The sequence below is a fragment of the Monodelphis domestica genome, chromosome 5, assembly GCF_027887165.1.
Source record: "Monodelphis domestica isolate mMonDom1 chromosome 5, mMonDom1.pri, whole genome shotgun sequence".
NCBI lineage: Eukaryota > Metazoa > Chordata > Mammalia > Didelphimorphia > Didelphidae > Monodelphis > Monodelphis domestica.
This window is the reverse complement of record NC_077231.1, coordinates 317985250-318005433: the sequence shown is the minus strand read 5'-3', so window position 1 is coordinate 318005433 and position 20184 is coordinate 317985250. Positions and strand designations below refer to the sequence as shown.

At 45.1% G+C, this 20184-nt stretch overlaps 1 long non-coding RNA gene across 1 annotated transcript in view; it reads left to right on the top strand.

Annotated features, from left to right (window-relative positions):
• The first annotated feature begins 493 nt into the window (after positions 1-493).
• LOC130454686 (uncharacterized) overlaps positions 494-20184 on the top strand; it is a 178121-nt gene continuing 158430 nt past the window's right edge. The window contains exon 1 of the long non-coding RNA XR_008912535.1: positions 494-1379. This is a non-coding gene — a long non-coding RNA (uncharacterized LOC130454686). The remainder of the gene's footprint in view (positions 1380-20184) is intronic.

Genomic DNA, 20184 nt, shown 5'->3' with positions numbered 1-20184 from the left:
AGAGAATTAAAAAAAAAAAGGAAGGAAGGAAGAGAAAAAAAGGAAGACAGATCTGAGTTTGGCCCAGACTGTGGACACCTGGCTGCGGACCCGCCCCCTTGTAACAGCTGCTAAGGCTAGGGGGTGAGGTGTGCAGAAAAGCAACTGCTTGGCCCTCCCACCTGCAGCTATTGGAAGCAGAGACAGGTCCCCTGTGTCCCTCCAATTCTGGAGAACTCACCCATCCTTACCCTACCTTCTACCTCTCGTCTATATCTGTCTTTAGCTCCAGACCTGCCTCTAGTCTTCACCCATCCTCAACCCACCTGTCTCTGGTCTACAAGCGTCTCTAACACGCAGAACTCAGTCTCTTGTCTACACTCACCGTAGCTCCACCCCTCCTCCGTCTCTGGTCTACACCCACTCCCAACTCCCCACGCCCAGCCAAGATCCCACCTGCAGCTCACGTATAAGGGACCTGCCTTTGGCTGTTGGGTTTCTCCAGTGGGGATCAGTACTTCCCAGAGCATCCCTAACCTTCCCCCTCATCCCCCGCCCCACGCCGTGCTCTCTCTGTCTCCCCCCGCCCTCTGCGCCAGGGCTGGCCTTCCTAGTCCTCTAGGCCTCCCCGGGAATGAGCCCCAGTCCAGCAGCCTCCCCAGGTTGGTGTAAATGCCACCCGGGCTGGGTAGGGCGGGGCTTGAGCTCCCCATCACTCTTCTCCCTTCTCCTCCTCTTCTCCTTCTCCTCCCTCCCCCCCCCCTTCCCCGGCCTACCTCCGCTCGCTATTTTTAGCCCACCCACCCCAGCTGGCCGCCACTCTCTTGGTCTGTCTGTCTGTCTGTCCGTCGGTCCGTCAGTCTCTCCTGAGCTGCTGCACGCCAGGGCAGGAGTCCTTGGCTGCCGCGATCCATCCCTCCTCCTCCTCCTCCTCCTCCTCTTCTTCCTCCTCCTCCTCCTCCTCCTCCTCCTCTCCCCCACCCCCGCCCCTCCCTCTTCGGAGCTGGAGCCGCCCTCCCTCCAGCACTAGCTTCCCGCGGCTCCCGGCAGAGGCGCCCGGCGGCGGCGGCGATAGAAGCAGCGGCAGCGGCAGCGGCTCGCAGCCCTGGCTGCCTCGCTCCTTCTCTTGCTCTCGGGCTGCCTCCCCGGTTCAGCGAGACGCGCAGTGAAGCCCAGGCCGGGTTCCAGCCGGGGTTCCAATCCCAGGCCGGCGGGGCTCCACCCCCAGAGACGGGGAATGCCCGGGAGCCGCCTAGGCAACTTTCGGCACCCCCTCCCGCCCCGCCGCGGGCTTACTCCCTAGCGCCCCGGGAGGAGGGCAGCGGGGACAAGGAGAAGTTTGGGTCACCGCCCCCCCGGCCCCCGAGGACGAGGAGCTGACGCTGCAGTCTCTGGGAAAGGTGAGTGTGCTTGCCTGAGCCGTGCCACCCTCCACTCTGTCCGGGCTCGGGCAGGGGCGGGAGCTAGGGGCTTCCCTTTGGCTCCAACGCCTCCCTTCTTGCCTTCGTTTCTGACCGTTCGGATGCGGGAATCCGCGCCTTCTGCTCCGCCCTCCCCCCTTCCCCCGCTGGGCTTTGGCCCCCAGGACCCTCACTGGGCAGTGCCAGCCAGGAGCTGGCCACACCGGCTCCAGGCATCCCTCTCCCCGGCCAAAGGCTTCTTTTGGAAACGAGAAGAGATCGAAAAGTTGGTGCCTCCAACGTGTTGCTTGGGAGGAGGGATGGCGCGGCGGGCGGGCGGGCGGGCATCCGTGGGTCCCCCACCTGGATGTGGCTTGAGAAAGTTCAGGAGGGCGTTTGTGTGAGAGACAGATGGAGCGAGGAAGCACGTCCTGCGCCCAGGCAGGTGCCGGGGAGGGAGCGGGCTTCGGTGGGAAATCAGAGATGGAGAGAAACAGGTGGAGACAACCGCCCAGCCGCCTGCGAAGGAGCCTGGGGACCAGGGCTGCTGCTCAGCGCGCCCGGCCTCGCCTCCGCTACAGAGCGAGCCCGACTGGGGGATCTCTCTGGAAGAAGGCAACTTCGTCTTTCCTTCAGCCACAGCACGGAAAGCTGCGCACTAGAGAGCAGACGGAGCTCTGTGGCGAGAGAGTGGCTAGGAGAGCTGGGAATGGCGTGCAGGGGAACGTGGGATGGGTTCTCGAGAGCTCCTGGCTCAAGGAGCCCCCGGGGCTGCTCCGTGCCTTTGAACGCCTAGGAAAATGTCTATCCTGCGAGTGCTGGGCGTGGGGGCTGGAGGGGAAAGCGGCAGAGCCTCCAGGAAATCCTGTCTAGAAAAGCAAGGGAACGAAGCGCCCCTCTCCGGGTCCCTATAAACTCGTACCACAGTCGAGGCACAAGCCTTGCCTTTCCTGCGGCGGGCGCTTTTACAAAGCGGCTGATTCCTTAGGAGGCTCTCCCAGAAGGGTTGCTTTTCACGGGAGATGATTCCATACAGAAAAAAGCAAACGTGGTGCTGGGGAGATTTCCGGGCCCCTCGGAGGGCCAGGGGCGGGGATGTTCCTGGAGCTGGAGGAACTTCCCAGACCTCGGAGGCGTTAGGCAAAATGGGAGAAAAGGCGCCGAGAGACTGCTTTAAATCGAGCCTTAAAAAAGCCCACCTGTAGAGGTAATGAAGCATATTAAGAAAACGTGACCTTTGAAAAGGGCGAGATGCTCTTGTCTAAGGCACAGCGGGGGTCCCTGTCTCCCTTCCCAATTCTGGTCACACAGCAGTGAGCAGCACCGAGCCAAAACAAGCTCCTGGCAGGAAATGAGGGCACTGAAGACCTTTGCGGGACAGAGATGATGGGAGGCCTGGCCTGAGATGATGAGCTAGTGCTTGGGATCTCACCTCAGAGAAACATACAGGCAGGAGATGGTCCTTCTGTCCCAGGCAATCTTGTGTGGTCGTAGACTCCGGGCAAAGGCCTCTCTTACATTTCCTGTGCAAACTGGACGGAGTTAACCAAAGAGCTGCCATTTACCGTCCTCCCCAGGCTCCTGGCATTTTCCAATTCAGGAGGTAACATCTTAGGATTTCGATTTCCTTGGCCTCTCCTCTGCTCAGGACTAGCAGTCCCTGCTCATTTGGAATCACTTTGGTGTGGGCACTAGGCTAAGTTTCTCAGTGTTCTGTCTTCATTTAGGACTCTAGGACAGCACCCAGAAAGAAAGAAGGGTCAAACCTGGCCCCTGGCCATCACGTAATGGCCAAAGTAGTAAAAGGAGAGCAGCATATTGGTCCACTCAAATGCCTTGCAGTGGAGTTCAGGATCCTAGAATTCATGCTAAAAGGGAGCTCTGAAGCCATTTATTTCAACCTCTTCCTTTCAGACACAGATTAACAGAGGTCTAGGGAGATTTCAGTGACTTTTCCAAAGTCACACCAGCAGTGAGTATCTAGGCATGATTTCAACCATGGCACTCTGATTCCAAAGCCTTCCTCTTCTTCTTTTTCTTGTTAGCTGTGTTCCATAGAGGATCAGGGCCAAAAGAGCTGACCATTCTGCATGTTTGTGGTATCAGAACTTGAACTGGTGGCTCCAACTGAGGGCCACTAAAGTGACTCATCCAAGGTCACATCGGGGACTAGCAGAGCCAGCATTTGAACTGAGGTCCCCAGGCTCTCAATCTACAACTCTTCACAGAATCACAGTGCCTGGGAGAAAGACGAGAGTCTTAGATTCTTGTGTCAGTTCAGAACAAAGGGGCTTTTTCTCTTCAGCCCTCCTGTTATTTGCTGTTTTCCTTTCCTGAAGTTTTGGGAGATGTGGACTTTTTCATTAACTCTTAAAGGTGGTGAAAGTGAGGAGCAAACAAATGCTGTTTCTCAAGGTTTCACAGAGAAAGCTAAAGCTTGAATCTTAAAGATGCAGCTGACTGAAAGGGAGCCGATTTCTTGCACACAGATGGCCATTTGCAAGGATAATAATCCTTTTGACAATAATGGAATACTACTGATGATGATGATAAACCGTTACCTTGAGGGGGAACAAACAATGAAAAAGGACATAATGGACTCTTCTGATTGCCCAGTTTGGTTTCTCCAAAACATTACTTCTAATACTCCCCTGCTTGAGCCTTTCCAGAGTTGTACATCTTCATGGCCTGGCTAGCCTCATATTGTCCCCTGGTCCCGAGACACTCCACCTCAAGAGAGTAATTTTGCATTTGTTTGAAGAAGTATTGTACGTGGAGCAGAGACATAGGGGCCTGAGGGACTGCCCTTCCATATGTCACTCGTTGCTCAACCTCCCCCACTCCCTCATCCCTGCCCTAAGGACTCTTTGCTTACAGGGACTTGGGGCTGAAAGTAGAGCTGGTCCATTACCTTGTTGGTTCATTGTTCAAATTCTGATCCATCCTACAGCTGTGGTAGCTTACTAAATAGCCTCTTGGCCAGTGGTCTCTCCCCTGTTCAATACCTTGTCAGCATTGCTGCCAAATTGATATTCAAGTCAATAAGCATTTATTAAGAACCTACTATGTGCCAGGCATAGTGTTAGCACTGGAGATAAAAAGGCAATAACACTCCCTTGCACTGGAGGAGCTTACAATCTAATGTAGTGGTTCTCAACCTTTCTAATGCTGTGAACCTGCAATACAGTTCCTCATGTTCCAGTGACCCCAAATCAAAAAATTATTTTGGAGGCTACTTCAAAACTGTAATTTTGCTACAGTTAGGATTTGGGATGTAAATACCTGATATGCATTATGTTTTCTCATTGCTACAAATTGAGAGGTTGAGAACGGATGATCTAATGGAAGAGACAACAAGCAAACAAGGTATAGACAGGATAAACTAAAACTGATCCCACAGTTGATGGGAAAAAGCTCCTGTATTTAAAAAAAAAAAAAAAAGCTCATTTGACCATAACAACCTCTCCATCCTTCCAAGGGATTTCAGTGGCTTACTATAGCTTCCAGGACAATTGCCACATTTTCAGAGTTCTCTAAGATTAGTACATTGCTTTACAAAAAGTCTCTAATTGGATATTTACAACAGCCCTATGAGGCAGTTCCTGCAATGATTCCTCTTTATAGGCTTAGAAACTGAGACTGAAAAGGGTTAATTGCCTTGCCTGGGGCTAGGTTCTCACAACTAGTTAGTATCCTAAGCAGGACTTTGACTTGCATCTGCCTGTCTCTAAGCCCATTACTATCCACCATGCCATCTAGTAGTGCTGAAAATGCAAACCTTTGTCTCTCCTCCCACCCATTTTATTTTTATCTTTTGTCATTACATCATTTCTAGGGAGAAATATTCCATCCTTCCCCTACATGCCCCTAGATTAAAGCCCTTCTTTGTAACAAAAACAATAAGTAAAAAGCCCTGATCACAATGTATACATTGTTTCCCATTAGGGATTTGTTTGCTTTTATTGTTGTAGTCATGTGTTATGTTTCTTTGGTTCTGCATATTTCTTTCTGTATCTGTTCATACACATCTGTCCACATTTCTCGGAATTCCTCATGTAGTTTCTTGTAGCAAGGAAGCAGATGGTAAGCATAGCTTTTAATGGTCTGGAAGGAGGGACTGAATGATGTGAGGAGGAAGGGGAGAGCAGAAGGGGTCAGGGGAAGCCCAGGTTATTCTCTTCTCTGCATTGATGAGAGGAGCTGCTAGCCCTAACTGAATATAATCGTGAAATCATGAGCAGTTAGATTTGCATGGCTCAATGACCCACTTAAGGAAGGATGTCTGCACATTTTGCTATCGTCCTGGATTACCTGCTTTTTTACACTGTGGGGCATGGTGAAGTTATCCCTTCTCTGCTGCCTCTCCCCTGGTCCATTACTGCCTGGCCAACTGGCATTGCTACCCTTGGGAGTTTCCTGCTCTATTTAAGCCTTATTCATTTGATTTCTGTAGTTTATAAAGAATCCTGTCTCCAGATAAAACTAAGTTTAATTTTTGTTCCATTTTGGGTGAGTTTTAGGTATAAAGAATGAATCATACAAGGGAGGGAAGGTCAAAAGGGAACCTGAAACCAAAAACCTTAAACTTAACCACAAGACTATATTAAGCTCTCTCCCTGGCTGCATAAAGGGGGGTTTCACTCATATATGTTATTTCTTATTCCATGATGATATTATATTCATAATGTCAGCATGTCACAATGGGTTAAGTGCTGGTCTCAAAGTCAAGAAAATTTAAGTTTTAAGCTCACCTCTGACAGATGCTGGTTCTGTGACCATGCGCTAGTCTTAAAAAAAAAAATCCCTTGCCTTTTAACTTTGAATTGCTATAGGTCCCAAGGCAGAAGAACAGTTAGGCAGTTGGAGTTAAGTGACTTGCGCAGGGTCACACAACTAGAATGTGTCTGAGGCCAGACTTGAACCCAGGACTTTCCATATTCAGGTCTGGCTCTTTATCCATTGAGCTATCTACCTGTCTCCCATTAGGCTAGTCTTTTAACATCTCAGTGCTCTGGACAGCTCTCCAAGATTAGAATTTCAGAGTGGACATCAATGAGCAGTTCTTAGCAGGATTTGAGACACCAGTGAAATAATAGATCCAGTGCCCTCCCTCCCCTCTCTCCCCCCTTTAAACATTTTTTAGCTATGTCTCAAGTGATGGGTTCCCATTTCATTTCTAAATCTTTTCACCATGAAAATGAATATTTTGGTATATGTGCAACATCTCTTTTTCTGTTTCACTTCCTTGGGATATATGCCCAGGAGAGGCCATCTTATTAATTTTTCTTGTACAATTCCACATGGCTATCCAGAACAGTGGGACCAATGTGCAATTTCAATAACAGTGCATTTATGTGCCTGACTTCCTTCTCCAACACTTACTGTTCCCCTTTCCTTTCCTTTCCTTTCCTTTCCTTTCCTTTCCTTTCCTTTCCTTTCCTTTCCTTTCCTTTCCTTTCCTTTCCTTTCCTTTCCTTTCCTTTCCTTTCCTTTCCTTTCCTTTCCTTTCCTTTCCTTTCCTTTCCTTTCCTTTCCTTTCCTTTCCTTTCCTTTCCTTTGTTTTTTTCCCCTCCATTTTCAGTACATGAAATCAAACCTCAGAGTTGTTTCAATGAATCTTTTTATTACTATTGGTGATTTGGAGCATGTTTGCATGTGGTAGTTTGTAGCTCTCAATTCTGCTTTTGAAAGCTCTTCTTGCCCTTCCCACCAGACCTCTTAACTATTAGGAAATGCTTTCAATTATATATATATATATATATATATATATAATTAAAAAAACCCTTACCTTCTCTCATAGAAGCAACAATCAAAGAGTGGTTAAGGTTAGCCAATTGGGGTTAAATGACTTTGCCAGGGTCACACAGCTAGATCTTATATAATTATGTTGATGGGCTTCTCTTTCTGGCCATTAAAATCTTTCACAGTCTGGTTTTGGTCTGTCTTTCTAGCCTGCTTTCACAGTAGACTCCCTCATCCACTTTGTATTCCAGTCAAACCCATCTTACTCACTCCCTTCACACAACATTTCATCCTGCCTCTTGTGGGCAGGGCAGGTATTCCTAGTGGCTAGTATTAGTGTCTGTCTGTGAGCATATGGTCCAACAGGTCTGGGTCTTAGTCCTGACTCTCACTTCCTAGCTGTGTGATGGTGAACAAGTCAACTGGGCTGAACTTCAGTTTCCTCATCTGCAAAATGAAGATAATGATGCTTGTTGGATCTCTGTCATAGGGTGCTTGTGCCGACTGAATGCGATCATGAGCCATACATACTGCCTTGTGCTGGAAAGAAAATTCTGTATTAAAAAGAGTATATTTTCCTCAGCAGTCAGAGATGGGGTGACACTAGGCTGGTATGAACGTCTGAATGGACTCACTCTTCCTCTTTTGAAAAAAGCATTAAAGTATTGATTACGTACTTACTATGTGCCCAGAACAGTGCCAAGTGTTGGAGAGACATACACGTACAAGTAAATCACATATTCCCTGACCTTGAAGAGTTTTTCTTTTTTATGTATATTCTAATCTGTTCTCAATTACATGCAAAAATATTTTTAGCGCTTTTAAAAAAAAATAATTTTTGAGTTCTAAATTCTTTCCTTCCATTTCTCCTCTCCCCTGTCTTCAGGAAGGCAACTAATTGGATAAGATTATACCTGTGCAGTCATGCAGAAACATTTTCATGTTAGTCATTTTGCAAGAGAAAATGCAGAACAAAAAAAGGAAAGGAAGTTAAACAAAGTGTGCTTCCGTGTGCACTCAGACTCCAGCATTTAGCATTTCTCATCTTGAGTCCTTTGGACTGGTGGCTGAGAATAGCTAAGCCATTCATGCTTGGTCATTGCACACCATCACTGTGACCATGTTCTTCTGATTCTGCCATTGAAGTCATTCTCATCTGAAAACTTCAGGCTGTTCCTCAAAACGCAGTTCCGTTCCTTCTCTCATTTTCATCCATACCTTTGCTTGTTCTTGACTCATAACTGGTCATGGATTTTCATTGGCTGCTTTTGTATTGTCCTTAATCTTCTGTTTCTACTCAAAGACCCTCATCATCTGTTACCTCCGTTGTCTGGATGGTCCCCCGAATGCATATTTGAAAACCTTTCTGTCCAACTCTGGGACACCTCCAACTCTTCATTGGCCATAAAGGGGGCCTCCCCACTGGGAGGAAGTTTGCCTTCTTTCTTCCTGACATTTTGAGGGCCATAGAGCCCGTGGACTCTATCACTGTCACTACTAGCCCATCTTTTCTATCACACATTTTCCTGATGCCATCTTTTCCCTTTGTTCTCCAAAGTCCTTACTAGTTCTATAATAAAAAAACCTTCTTTCTATAGCCTTAAAAAATTGTTATTGAGATCTTTTTTACCTTCCATTTTGGAATCAATACTGTGTATTGGTTCTAAGGAAGAAGAGTGGTAAGGGCTAGGAAATGAGGGTTAAGTGACCTCCCCAGGTCACACAGCTAGGAAGGGTCTGAGGTCAGATTTGAACCCAGGACCTCCTGCCTCTAGGCCTGGCTCTCAATCTACTGAGCTACCAGCTGCCCTCCTCCCCCAGAGATCTTTAATTAAATTTTTTTCAGGAAGTCTTTTGTTGCTTGATTTGCCCCTCCTCTACTGAACTTTTTCTCATAAAAAAAAGCAAAATACTGAAACAAAACCAATGGATGAAAAGACCTGGCATGTGTAACACACTTCATCATCCCCCTTCTAGCACCGAGATTGGTCGTTGTAATTCATTTGAGTTGGGCTAGCTTAGTATCCATTTAGACTATTGTCATCACTGTATATACTGGTTCTCCTAGCTCTACATACTCAATACTGTATCAATTCAAATAAATCTTCCTAAATTTTCCTCAATTCTTCTTCATTATCTCTTTTAGCCCAATAATATGCCATTGCACCATTGAATGTCTTTTTTTAAAATATGTTTTACTAGTGGAAAAATGCAGGGGTTAGGACTAGGGCCATTTTGTTGTTGTTGTTATTATTATTTATGTTCTTGAAATTGCCTTTACTGGCCATCTTAGGGAGGCTGTGAACTGGGACAGCTATAGTGTGAGACTCAGTCAGAACTTAAAATCCTTGGGCACCACCCTCGGGGTCTCTTTTTCACATAGGGAGGTAGCGCAGAGGTGCTCTGTGATCTGGGTGTGGCCTTGGGGGACTTCAGCCAGAGTCTTGCCTTCATGTATATGCTGGGCAGCTTTGAATGCTCAAAAGCTCGGGTGCAGAGAGGATTGATGGTCTTTGGAAGGAAGCTATAGCTTCTTAGGCCAGGCCTTGGTGTGACTCCAATTTGGCCCTTCTCATCCTTGCTTTCTCTGCCTCGCTGAGTCTTGTTCATCCTTCAAGGCTCACCTTCCATCAAGCCTGCTTTGAGCACTGTCTGCCATGGCTAGCACTCAGCACATCCATCAACAGGCTTGCACTTCTTTATTAACCACCTACTATGTGGCAGGCAGGGTGTTAGCTCCAGAAACATGTCTTCTGCTTGCCAATGAATCCTATCCAACAAGCCTTTGTTATACTCTTGCTCTATGACAGATGTGGGACTATGCCCTCTAGTGTCCAAGAGTACGGCCCAACAAGCATTGATTAGGTGCCTACTATGTGCCAGGTGTGGTATAAAGCATAAAGAAGAGAAACAAAATAAAAAAAGAGTTTTATTTCCATTTGTGGCATGGAGGTGCAATCCCAATCCTTTTTGTAAAGTTGTATCTTACGGGCTAAGGACAGACACTCCGAACATTACTGTATTTATGCATGTATGACTTTATTTATTTTGCTCTTCACCTGAGCCAAGTTGAAAGCTCCCTCTAGAGGGCAGGTCCCTGCCTTAGTTATCAGGACATCCTCCCTCCATCCCCAAATCTGCCCAATGCTTTGCCTGCTGCTTCTCAGATTTGGGCACTGACTGCGTGCTGATCGATCTTTCTCTGCTGGCTTGGCAGTCATTCCTGCCTTTTTTTGTATCTTGTCTGTGATGTGATCTTGTCTGGATGCTGAGGCCTCCTTGCCCAGATGTCTTTCCCAAGGCCTCCACCTCCGCCTTCCCAGGTGGATGCCTCTTACGGATGGCAGGCTGGCTGAGTTAGAGTCTGTGGAGGGTTGGGAGGCTGAAGCTTCCTGACTCATCCCACATTTTCCACAACAACCCCCAAGCCTCTTCCCTCAGTCTCCATATTTGTTGGCACTTTTGCCCATTTTCTTTACATCGCTCTCACCCAGGGACTATTCATCACTTTGTGGGAAAACTTTTCCCCTGGATTTTTGCCACCTTTGTGTCTCACCAGCCAAGAGCCATTTACCAAGACTGTCCAGAGTGGCTGCCCTTCTCTGTGATCCTCCCTTCCCTTTGGACCAGCCTCAGGGACTGGCCTCCTAAGAGTCCAGAGGGCTCACTGCCCTGGGCTGATCTTCAAGCTTTAGGTTTGCACCTAGGAGGAAAGGAATCCAAGTGTACGGTGAAGTGACATATGATACGCACTTCCTTATCTTCTCACCCCTCAAAAAACCCAACAGATCCAAAATCTGACTCTGCCCTCAAGGAGCTGACACTGTCTGTCTGGGCAGAGTCCTGAGCACAAAATGTCAGTGGTGTTGACTTTGTGCCTTGAGGACTTGTGTGCTGATCGCAGCTGTTACTACCTGTATGACCTTGGATAAATCACTTAACAAGTCTGCGGTCTATTTTTTTCCATGTGAAATTAAGAGCCGTATGTTGAATAATCTCTAAGGTCTTTTCTAGCCTGGGATCAAGGCAAAAGAGGTATCCAGATATTGAATTCCAGAGGAATTTGGGGAGGGAGAGATTCTTTCTAGCTGGAAGAAGTATACTTCAATCTAAAGAGCAGTGATGAAGGTCTTTGCAGGTGTTCTTAGTCCTGAGGATTCTAACAGAGAAGACGAAGTATGTATGACACAAAGGTGTGGATATGATATATGTGTAGACAAAATGAATACACTGCAGTGTGGGGAATGACAGGGGCTCAGGCACTGGGATCAAAGGACGGAGACATCTAGAAGAAAGTGCCACTCACTGCCCACGGAAGTTCCTCTAGCACTTCCCAAAGAGCTTTTCATAATATTGTGGGTATCAGTGGCTTTGTGGAAAGAAGAGTATCACCGACTCAGGCGATGGCTTTGGGCAAAAGATGATGCTCATTTACACGTGCTGGTGGAAGAGATTCTTGTTCATGTATGGTTTGCGCTAAATGCCCCACCTCCGGTTCCTTTCAATCCCGAGAAGCCGTGATTCTGTGATCTCATGAGCCTTTTCAGTTTCCAAAGGGAAACATAAGAGAGTTCCTCTACACAGAAATCACTTTCATAAGTGATTGATGGTTTGGGAAGCATTCAGGAGATGCAAAACTCAAGCCATTGATGGCAAATGCACTTCAAGAGGGTGAGTTTTGCAATGGGCCAGGTGGTGTTTGCTTGCTGACTTAACCTTTTGATAGAGTATGCCATACGTCAGGTATTTTTAATCTGCTTTTCCAGACTGACTTAAAACGAGCGAATCTTGAAAGGTCCTTATGCATTTAAATGGCAAGTGTTTCTTTTGCTTCAGTGCTGCCAGGCTGTGCTCGATTCCCATGGACACCAAATGAGTTTCTGGGCTGGATCAAAAGCCCACTATTGGCTCACTTTGCATACATTTCATTCAATGCATCTGGGATTGGAACATGGGATAAAATGCTACCCAGCTCTCTAAAGCACATTAGAGTTCAGAGCAAGAATCTGTGCAACAGTAGAAACTATTTTTCTGTTTAATTTTTTAAAAGTGTATCCAGAGCAGAATATTCACCAAAGTGATGCCTAATATTAGCAGAGGTGCTGTTGTTGTGATGATTTTTTTTTCTCCTGGGGTGTGACTAAGGGCAGCAGAGCTGAGAGCATAGTTAGTCTCTACTCAGTAGGCTGGGAAAAGATCAAAGATGGCTGGTTTCAGCACTGCTCACCTGAAGGTCAATTCATTATGGTTTATTAAACACCTACTACATGCGATTTTCCTTTAAGGCTCAGATCAGTCATTTCTTCCTATGTCAAACCTGCCCTGACTTCACTCCTCTCCCAGCTCTGAGCATCTTTACTCTAAATCATCTTGCATCCATTCTCATGACAATGTCTGTCTTCCTATCTATCTTTCTATCTGTCCATCTATGTAACTATGTCTTTATCTCTCTGTCTGTATCTATGTATCCACATCTCTAGATAACTATGTATCTATCTCTGTATCGCTCCTCTATCAATCTATCTGTCTATCCATCTCTCTGTATCTGTATGTATCTATATTTGTATCTATGTACCCATCTCTTCATGTATCTGTCAGTATCTACCTTTGTATCTATCTCTCTGAATCTGTCTTTGTATCTATAGATCTCTCTCTTTGTATCCATGTCTGTATCTATGTCTGTACCTATCTCTGTATCTATGTTTGTTTGTATACATCTATCTAGCCTCTTTCCCAACTAGACTAGAAGCTCTTTAAAGGTGGAGAGGAATTCACTTTGCTTTTGTGTCCTAGATCTTAGTATAGTGCCTGGCTGGTGCTCAATGACAACTTTCTTCTGTGATGATTGCAAGGCCCAGTGCTATATCTAGGGACAGAATGGAAGGGAAATAGTCCTTTTCTTTGAAGGGACTTACCTTCTTTTGGAGGCATGAATGGAAGAATAAACCGTGCACATAAATAAGTAAAGATAAAGTACATTCAAGAAGGAGAGAGTGCTAAAAACTGGGGATCAGGGCAAAGGGAAGAGATACTGTGTATTGGCTCCAAGGCAGAAGAGCGTTAAGGGTTAGGCAATGGGGGTTAAGTGACTTGCCCAGGGTCACATAGCTGAGAAGTGTCTGAGGCCACATTTGAACCCAGGACCTCCTGTATCCAGACCTGACTCTCAATCCACTAAGCCCCTCAGTTGCCCCCAGAATTATGAATTCTTTTTTTTAAATATATTTTATTTGATCATTTCCAAGCATTATTCGTTAAAGACATAGATCATTTTCTTTTCCTCCCCCCATCCCCCATAGCCGACGCGTAAGTCCACTGGGCATTAGATGTTTTCTTGATTTGAACCCATTGCTTTGTTGATAATATTTGCATTAGAGTGTTCTTTTAGAATCTCTCCTCTGTCATGTCCCCTCAACCTCTGTATTCAGGCAGTTGCTTTTCCTAGGTGTTTCCACTCCCATAGTTTATCCTTTGCTTATGAATAGTGTTTTTTTTTCTCCTGGATCCCTGCAAATTGTTCAGGGACACAGAATTATGAATTCTTAAGGCAAAAAGGGAATGTATTCCAGACATGGAGGATATGTGAAGGCACAAAGGAAAGAATTGGGAAGTAGAATATTACATGCAGAATACTAATAGCAGGTTACCTTGCTTGGAATGGAGAGAATGTGAAAGGGAGTGGTGCCTCAGTAAATCATAGAATCCTGGACTATCCTGGAGAGGTAGCTCAGGGTTGTGGAGACAGAGCTAGCTGATTTTGGAGTTAGGAAGATCAAGGTTCAAATCCCATTTCTGACATCCTCTGAAGAGGAAAGGTATTTAATGTTTCAGTGTCCCCAGATATTCAGCTGCAGAACGTCAATGACCTGCATTAGCTGGAAATTTCCTTTCCAGCCTGTTCCCTACTCTAAATGAATCCTCAGGTCTCTACAAAGAAAGCAAAATAACCTTAATTATAAGTCCATCTTAAAAAGTCTCTTATTTCCCATCAATTGGGAAATAGCTGAACAAGTTGTAGCATATAATTGTGGTGGAATACTACTATGCCAAAGAAATGACGAGCAAGGTAATTAAGAAACAAAACAAAACAAAACACAACTTGGAAAGACCTACCTGAAATTGTGAAGAGTGAAATGTGTAGAACCAAGAGAATATTATAGATAGTAACAGAAATATTTGAAAAATAACTTGTGTGTGTCCATTTCCAGAGAAGAATTGATAAACAGAAATAAGGGAGACATGGTTTTCCATATGCATATGTTTGTTTTTTTTTAAATAAACCCTTACCTTCTGTCTTGGAGTCAATACTGTGTATTGGCTCCAAGGCAGAAGAGTGGTAAGGGCTAGGCAATGGGGGTCAAGTGACTTGCCCAGGGTCACACAGCTGGGAAGTATCTGAGGCCAGATTTGAACCTAGGACCTCCCGTCTCTAGGGCTGGTTCTCAATCCACTGAGCTACCCAGCTGCCCCCAGATATGCATATGTTTTTGTCAAATGATGCCTTCTCTAGTGCATGGAGGGGGATATCTAGGAATTTTAATGTAATAAATAAATAAATTTTAAAGTTAAAAAACAGGAATTCTTTTTCATTGGGAAGAGGAGAAACAACCTTCTTGGCCCTTAGTCAATTTCCATGTAATTGACAAGAATGACATCCATTGTATAATCCCATAGAAGGATGAGCATGTTGCCAATAGAGGCTTGTGAATCCAGACCAGCACAGAAAAAAGGATTCAATGTTGTACTGGAAGTGGATCCCAAGTCTTTTTCTGGCCAATGCCACCTGCTACCACTGTTCCAGTGGAACCTTCCATCACTCAGGGAGAAAACTGATCTTAAAATCTAGCTGATGATGGATTTAGAACCTAAACAGTTTTTGTGGATGAGCTTCACGTTTTTCATGGGGTCGCTCTCACAAATCCCATTTCTAAATCCTCAGTTACTTTCCCACAGAGCAAATTGCTCATTATGGAGAGACAAGCTTAAGTACTTGAGAGACATCATGTACTGATTTGCTGTAGGGGGCACTGAGAATCACCCCCCCCCCCAGGTTTGTAAAATCCTTGACTAGGGACAATGACTGGCTGCCATCAGATTCAATGGAGATACTTCTTCATATGTCCTAAAGGGGCCAAGACCTAAGTGACACCCCTATAGTCTTTTAATTTCAGACTCTCCTGCTTTTAACCTCTGGGAGTCAAACTGAACATGTCTATTTTCCACATCATAGCTCTTTGGGGTCCTTGAAGTCCCAGAGAAAATCTCCTCCATTTTACCTTCTCCTGGCAAAATTCCCTCAGGAACCTCAACTGACTTTCCTATGACATGGTCTTCAATCTCTTCACTGTTCTCATATTCGCCTCTGGATATGAGTACTGGGGGGAAAACCAAACTAAGAAACCTCTGGATTTGGAATCTGAGGCCTGGAGTTTGGATGCTGGTTATAGTATGGTGTGATCTTGGTTAGGTCACTTCTGGGCCTCAGTTTCCATATCTATCAAATGAATGAAATTGGACTCTGGTCTCTGAGGTGTCTTTTTAGCTCTACATCCGGGATCCTAGGAAATCTTTCCAGGACTTCCTTCATTCTTTTCTCACACCTTTTTTGCCTCCCTCGTTCCTTTGTCTCTCCTCACCCTTCCAACCTCCTATGGATGTGATCCAAATGCTTCTGATGTGATGTATGCAAGTCTGATGGCATTGGAGGGCAGCTAGCAATTAGCTGATTGGAGAATAGGTTGTGTTCTTGGCTTTTTAAATGCTGAATATAACCACCCAAGCTTGGAAGTGCCTCTGGTTCAACATGGCTGCAATTTCTCTTGATTTGCCTTGCTTCTGCTTAGAGAGGGCAGGGTGGGCAGCTCCTGGTCAGAGCAGTCTTTGGGTTTAGCAGTGATCTCCTGTTTTTTCAGTTTTAGAACTGGCTCCATTACCTCTGAGTTCACTTCCTAGCCTAGAAAGAAAGGCAGCCATTTGATGAATTTGTTTTACAATCTCGGGGATAATGATCCCTTTGACATATTGCTGCTGGAACTGGAGTTAGCTCAGAAAAGAGGGAAATTGATGAAAGGTACATGGTGTGTTCATTGATGGAATGAATACTTGCTAATTGCCTGCAGCTAGTTATGAGATGGCTTTGTGTTATGGCATAGTGATCTTTTCTGTGTGTGTCTAGATGAACCAACAACATAACCAACACCTGGGGAAAGCAACATCCTAAAATGACCCTGAATCAACTTTTAAAGAGAAAATTAGTTGTAGGGGAGGCTCTGGCATGAAGAGAGCTCCTGGTCCAGTGCCCTGGGCTGGGGGGGAGGTTGATACCACCTTCCCCCCATCCCAAGCAGACTTGCTCTTTTAATTAATTATTCTTGCTAGCTGAAGGCTAGCATCTGTTGTGTCCCTGTGTCTACAATGTTTGAAGAGTGGTGGCAAGTGCTATCGAAATGTTCATGTCCTGGGGGTCAAGCCCTTACTACCCCACCTTAGTTTTTCTCATTTATGCTAAAGAAAAGAGTTCTCTCTCTCTGGTTCCCCAGGACCTAATGGCTCAGCTTCTGGAGAGGGATAACCCAAGTACCTTGGCAAAGGGACAGTTATGTTTAAATCCTTATGAGAGGGGGCAGCTGGCTGGCTCAGTGGAATGAGGGTCAGGACTAGAGGCCGGAGGTTGTAGGTTCACATCTGGCCTCTGACATTTCCTAGCTGTGGTGACCCTGGGCAAGTCACTTGACTCCCATTGCGTAGCCTTTACCACTCTTTTGCATGGAACCAATACACAGTATTGATTCTAAGATGGAAGAAGATCAGGGTTTAAAAAATACTTTTAAGAATAGTAGATCTGAAAGTAGGGAGACTTCTCAAGCCTGGAGCCCCAAGAAAGAGTCCTTGAACCTTTCTCTGTGTTTCTGTTTTGGATAGTGTTCAAGGATGAGGTTAGCAACCTTAGGTGCTATAAAAGCTACTGTGCCTGTAAAACTGGGAGTCTGATCCTTGGAATGGTATAAGATGCTGTGAGAAGTAAATGTGCTCAACAAAGGCTTGTGGCTCAAATGCCTCCCTCCCCAGCTCTTTGGGCTTTGTTGGTTTTATCTGGCTGCCAAGATCTGCTGATGTGCCTCCCTTCCTATGGTTTAAGATCTTGGGCCTCCCCAAGGCCTGAGATGGCTTCAAGCCTACCAAAGGGGTTGAAGGGGGGAGTGGAAGGACTAAGGGCAAACCAAAGAGTTCCACAGTGGTCACTGAGTGCTTAGCTGACCCTAGTTGGCTTGGTTGGACTTAGTGTGGGGGTTTAGTAAGTCTCTGACATTAGGTAACAATCAGAGGGAGCATTAAGATTTTACAAAGCAATTCATGGGTATCTCATTGGATCTTTGAATCAACTGGGTCCATGATGCATAGGGTACTGGCTCTGGAGTCAGGAAAACCTGAGTTCAAATCCAGCCTTAGACACTTAGTACCTGTATAACCTTGGGCAAATAATTTAGCCATAGTTTGCTTCAGTTTCTCCAATTGTAAAAAGAGATAGTAACATTGTCTACCTCCTAGAGTTGTTGTGAGAATAAAATGAGATAATATTTGTAAAGTATTTAGCAAATATCTGGCACATAGTAGGCATCATATACATGTAGATGATGATGATTATAATAGGACTATTATTGTCCTCATTCTAGTGGTTTCAATACTCAGGCTTCTGACTTAATGGGAGTAGCTAGGTGGCTCAGTGGATAGAGCACCAGGTTTTGAGTCAGAAAGATCTGACTTCAAATCCTGCCTCAGACACTTACTAGCTAAGTGACTTTAGGCAAGCTACTTCACCATGCCTCTGTTTCCTCATTTATACAATGAACTGGAGAGGAAATGGCAAACTACTCCAATATCTTTGCCAAGAAAACCCTAAATGGGGTCACGAAGGGTCAGACATGCCTGAAATTATGGAACAACTTCTGCCTCTAGAGGTAGGGCTCTTGCTCCTGTGCCACCATGTTTACTATGGTGATTTTCATTACAATCCAATCCACTGTGAACCTTGAGATCTAATTGACAGGCAGAAAGACAGACCCTGCCCTCAAAGAGCTAAAGTCTAAAGTCAGGGCAACATACAGAGGAAGCCAGAGAGCAGAGTGGGGAGGTGAATGCATGAGGTCATCTTGTTCCGTGTTGGCAAAACCAGGCAGGACAGCAGATGCAAAATGGAGTGATCTGAGAGACCAGCTTCTGCCCTCTATGAAGGAGATGCCATTTTCCAGCCCATAGAGAGGGGGAAGAACCTGAAGGAGGCAGAGTCACATCAATTGAATGGAAAATATCATTAAGGACCTATATGACCCAAATCGAAAGGGGACCAGCCTTGGAATGAGCATGAAGGATAATAAATGGGTAGCCCAAGTTTTGTGTGTGGAAAGGAAACCCTATTGGTTGTCACTTCTTTCTTTGGCTAAACCAAATGGCTCCTTCCTCTCTAATCACTTCACTATCCTACTCTAAACAGGTCACTAGTGTCCTTCTTGGGAAGGTAATGGGATGGAATGGGTCTTCAGGGTGCCTCCCGTGAAGTTCAAGGAATCAGCATCCTTCAGCAGCAGATGTTCTTTTGCTTTCTTTAATTGATGATCTAAAGATGTCAGGGATCTTCTGTCTTCAGGCAAGGGGAAATGGAGGCAAGGCTCTGGCACCACAGGTTGGGATCTCGAGCTCTGGTCCTTAGCTCTTGTCTCTCAAGAGTTCACAGGAAAAATACTCCTTTCCAAGTTCTCAATCCCACAAGCCCTTTCAGCTCCTCCAATTGCCACTCCCTCTCCAGCCAACATTCTAAAAATGGTTCCCCAGTCTCAGTTTTCCTTTCCATATTGGCAATATGACTGAAATGCTAAAACATATAGAGAAAGACCTCCAGCCATCTGGGCAGATTCTACTAGAGGAGCCATAGGAGGATATGAACAAAAGTCATACTGAAAAATCATGACTGGATATAGGTAGAAGTTGTACCCACCTCAATGAGATCATGGCTCTTCTTTCTGGAAGGAGACATGGACTTTACACTTATTTTTTCTTTTACTTTTGGACTGACTCCAGCTTTAGAAGTTTGAAGTCAAAACAATTATGATTTCCTGCAATAGTAAAAGAAACTCATTAAGTATCCATATATCAAACCATTGGGTATGATTATTATTAATTGAAATCAAATTAGTAATTTCTTATTAACTGGAAATCAGAGAATAAGACCTTTGGGATTAAGGCAAAGGAGCAATAAGTTTGGAGGTGGAATGGGAGGGCAGGTTGACTTGGGTCAACAGGAGGGAACAAGCCAAAATGAACCCCAAAGACAAAATATAGTTTGCTCTTTTGTTATAAGACTCAGACTCATCTCTGATGTGTATAGTGTAGCTAAATTTCAGAAGCCAGAAAATGTCATTGCTCCAAAAAGCTTTGTTTTCCTTTAGTCTAATAATCAGAAAAAGTAGCTCTTTGGGGACAAAAGATTGCTAATTGGCCAGTAATGGGCTGGTGGTATCTGGTGGATACCAGCTATACATTGTAGGGCAGGTCTCTGTGATTTAGATTTTTTTCTTGTAACTGTAAGGGGGTAAATTTAGGGGTTTTTGACTAATATTATACTGATGGTTGCCAGGGATTAATTTAAATCTCAATAAAAATACTCAAGTCAGTTTGGAATTTTATGGTGGTTTAATTAATATAGAGGGAAGGAATTGAGAGAGAGAGGGGTATAAGATTTCTCTGGCCTAGCCTAAACCAAACCTACTGAATTTTCTGCTCTCTTCTTACTTTCAGAACATTTGAGCTTGTCTTTATCCAACTGACAAGGATGGATAGAAAATGAGGACAATATGGAACCTCACACCCTCCAAAGAGGAAAGCTATTTTTGAATGTGAAGTTTATTTGAAAAAAAAATTGTTCTCTGCTAGGACCAGATCTATTTACAAGTGAATTCTACCAAACAGCTAAGGGACAATTAATTCCAACATTATATAGGCTATTTTTAAAAAATAGGTAAGAAAGGAGACCTCCCAAATGCCTTCTAGGGTAGAAATATGGCAGGGT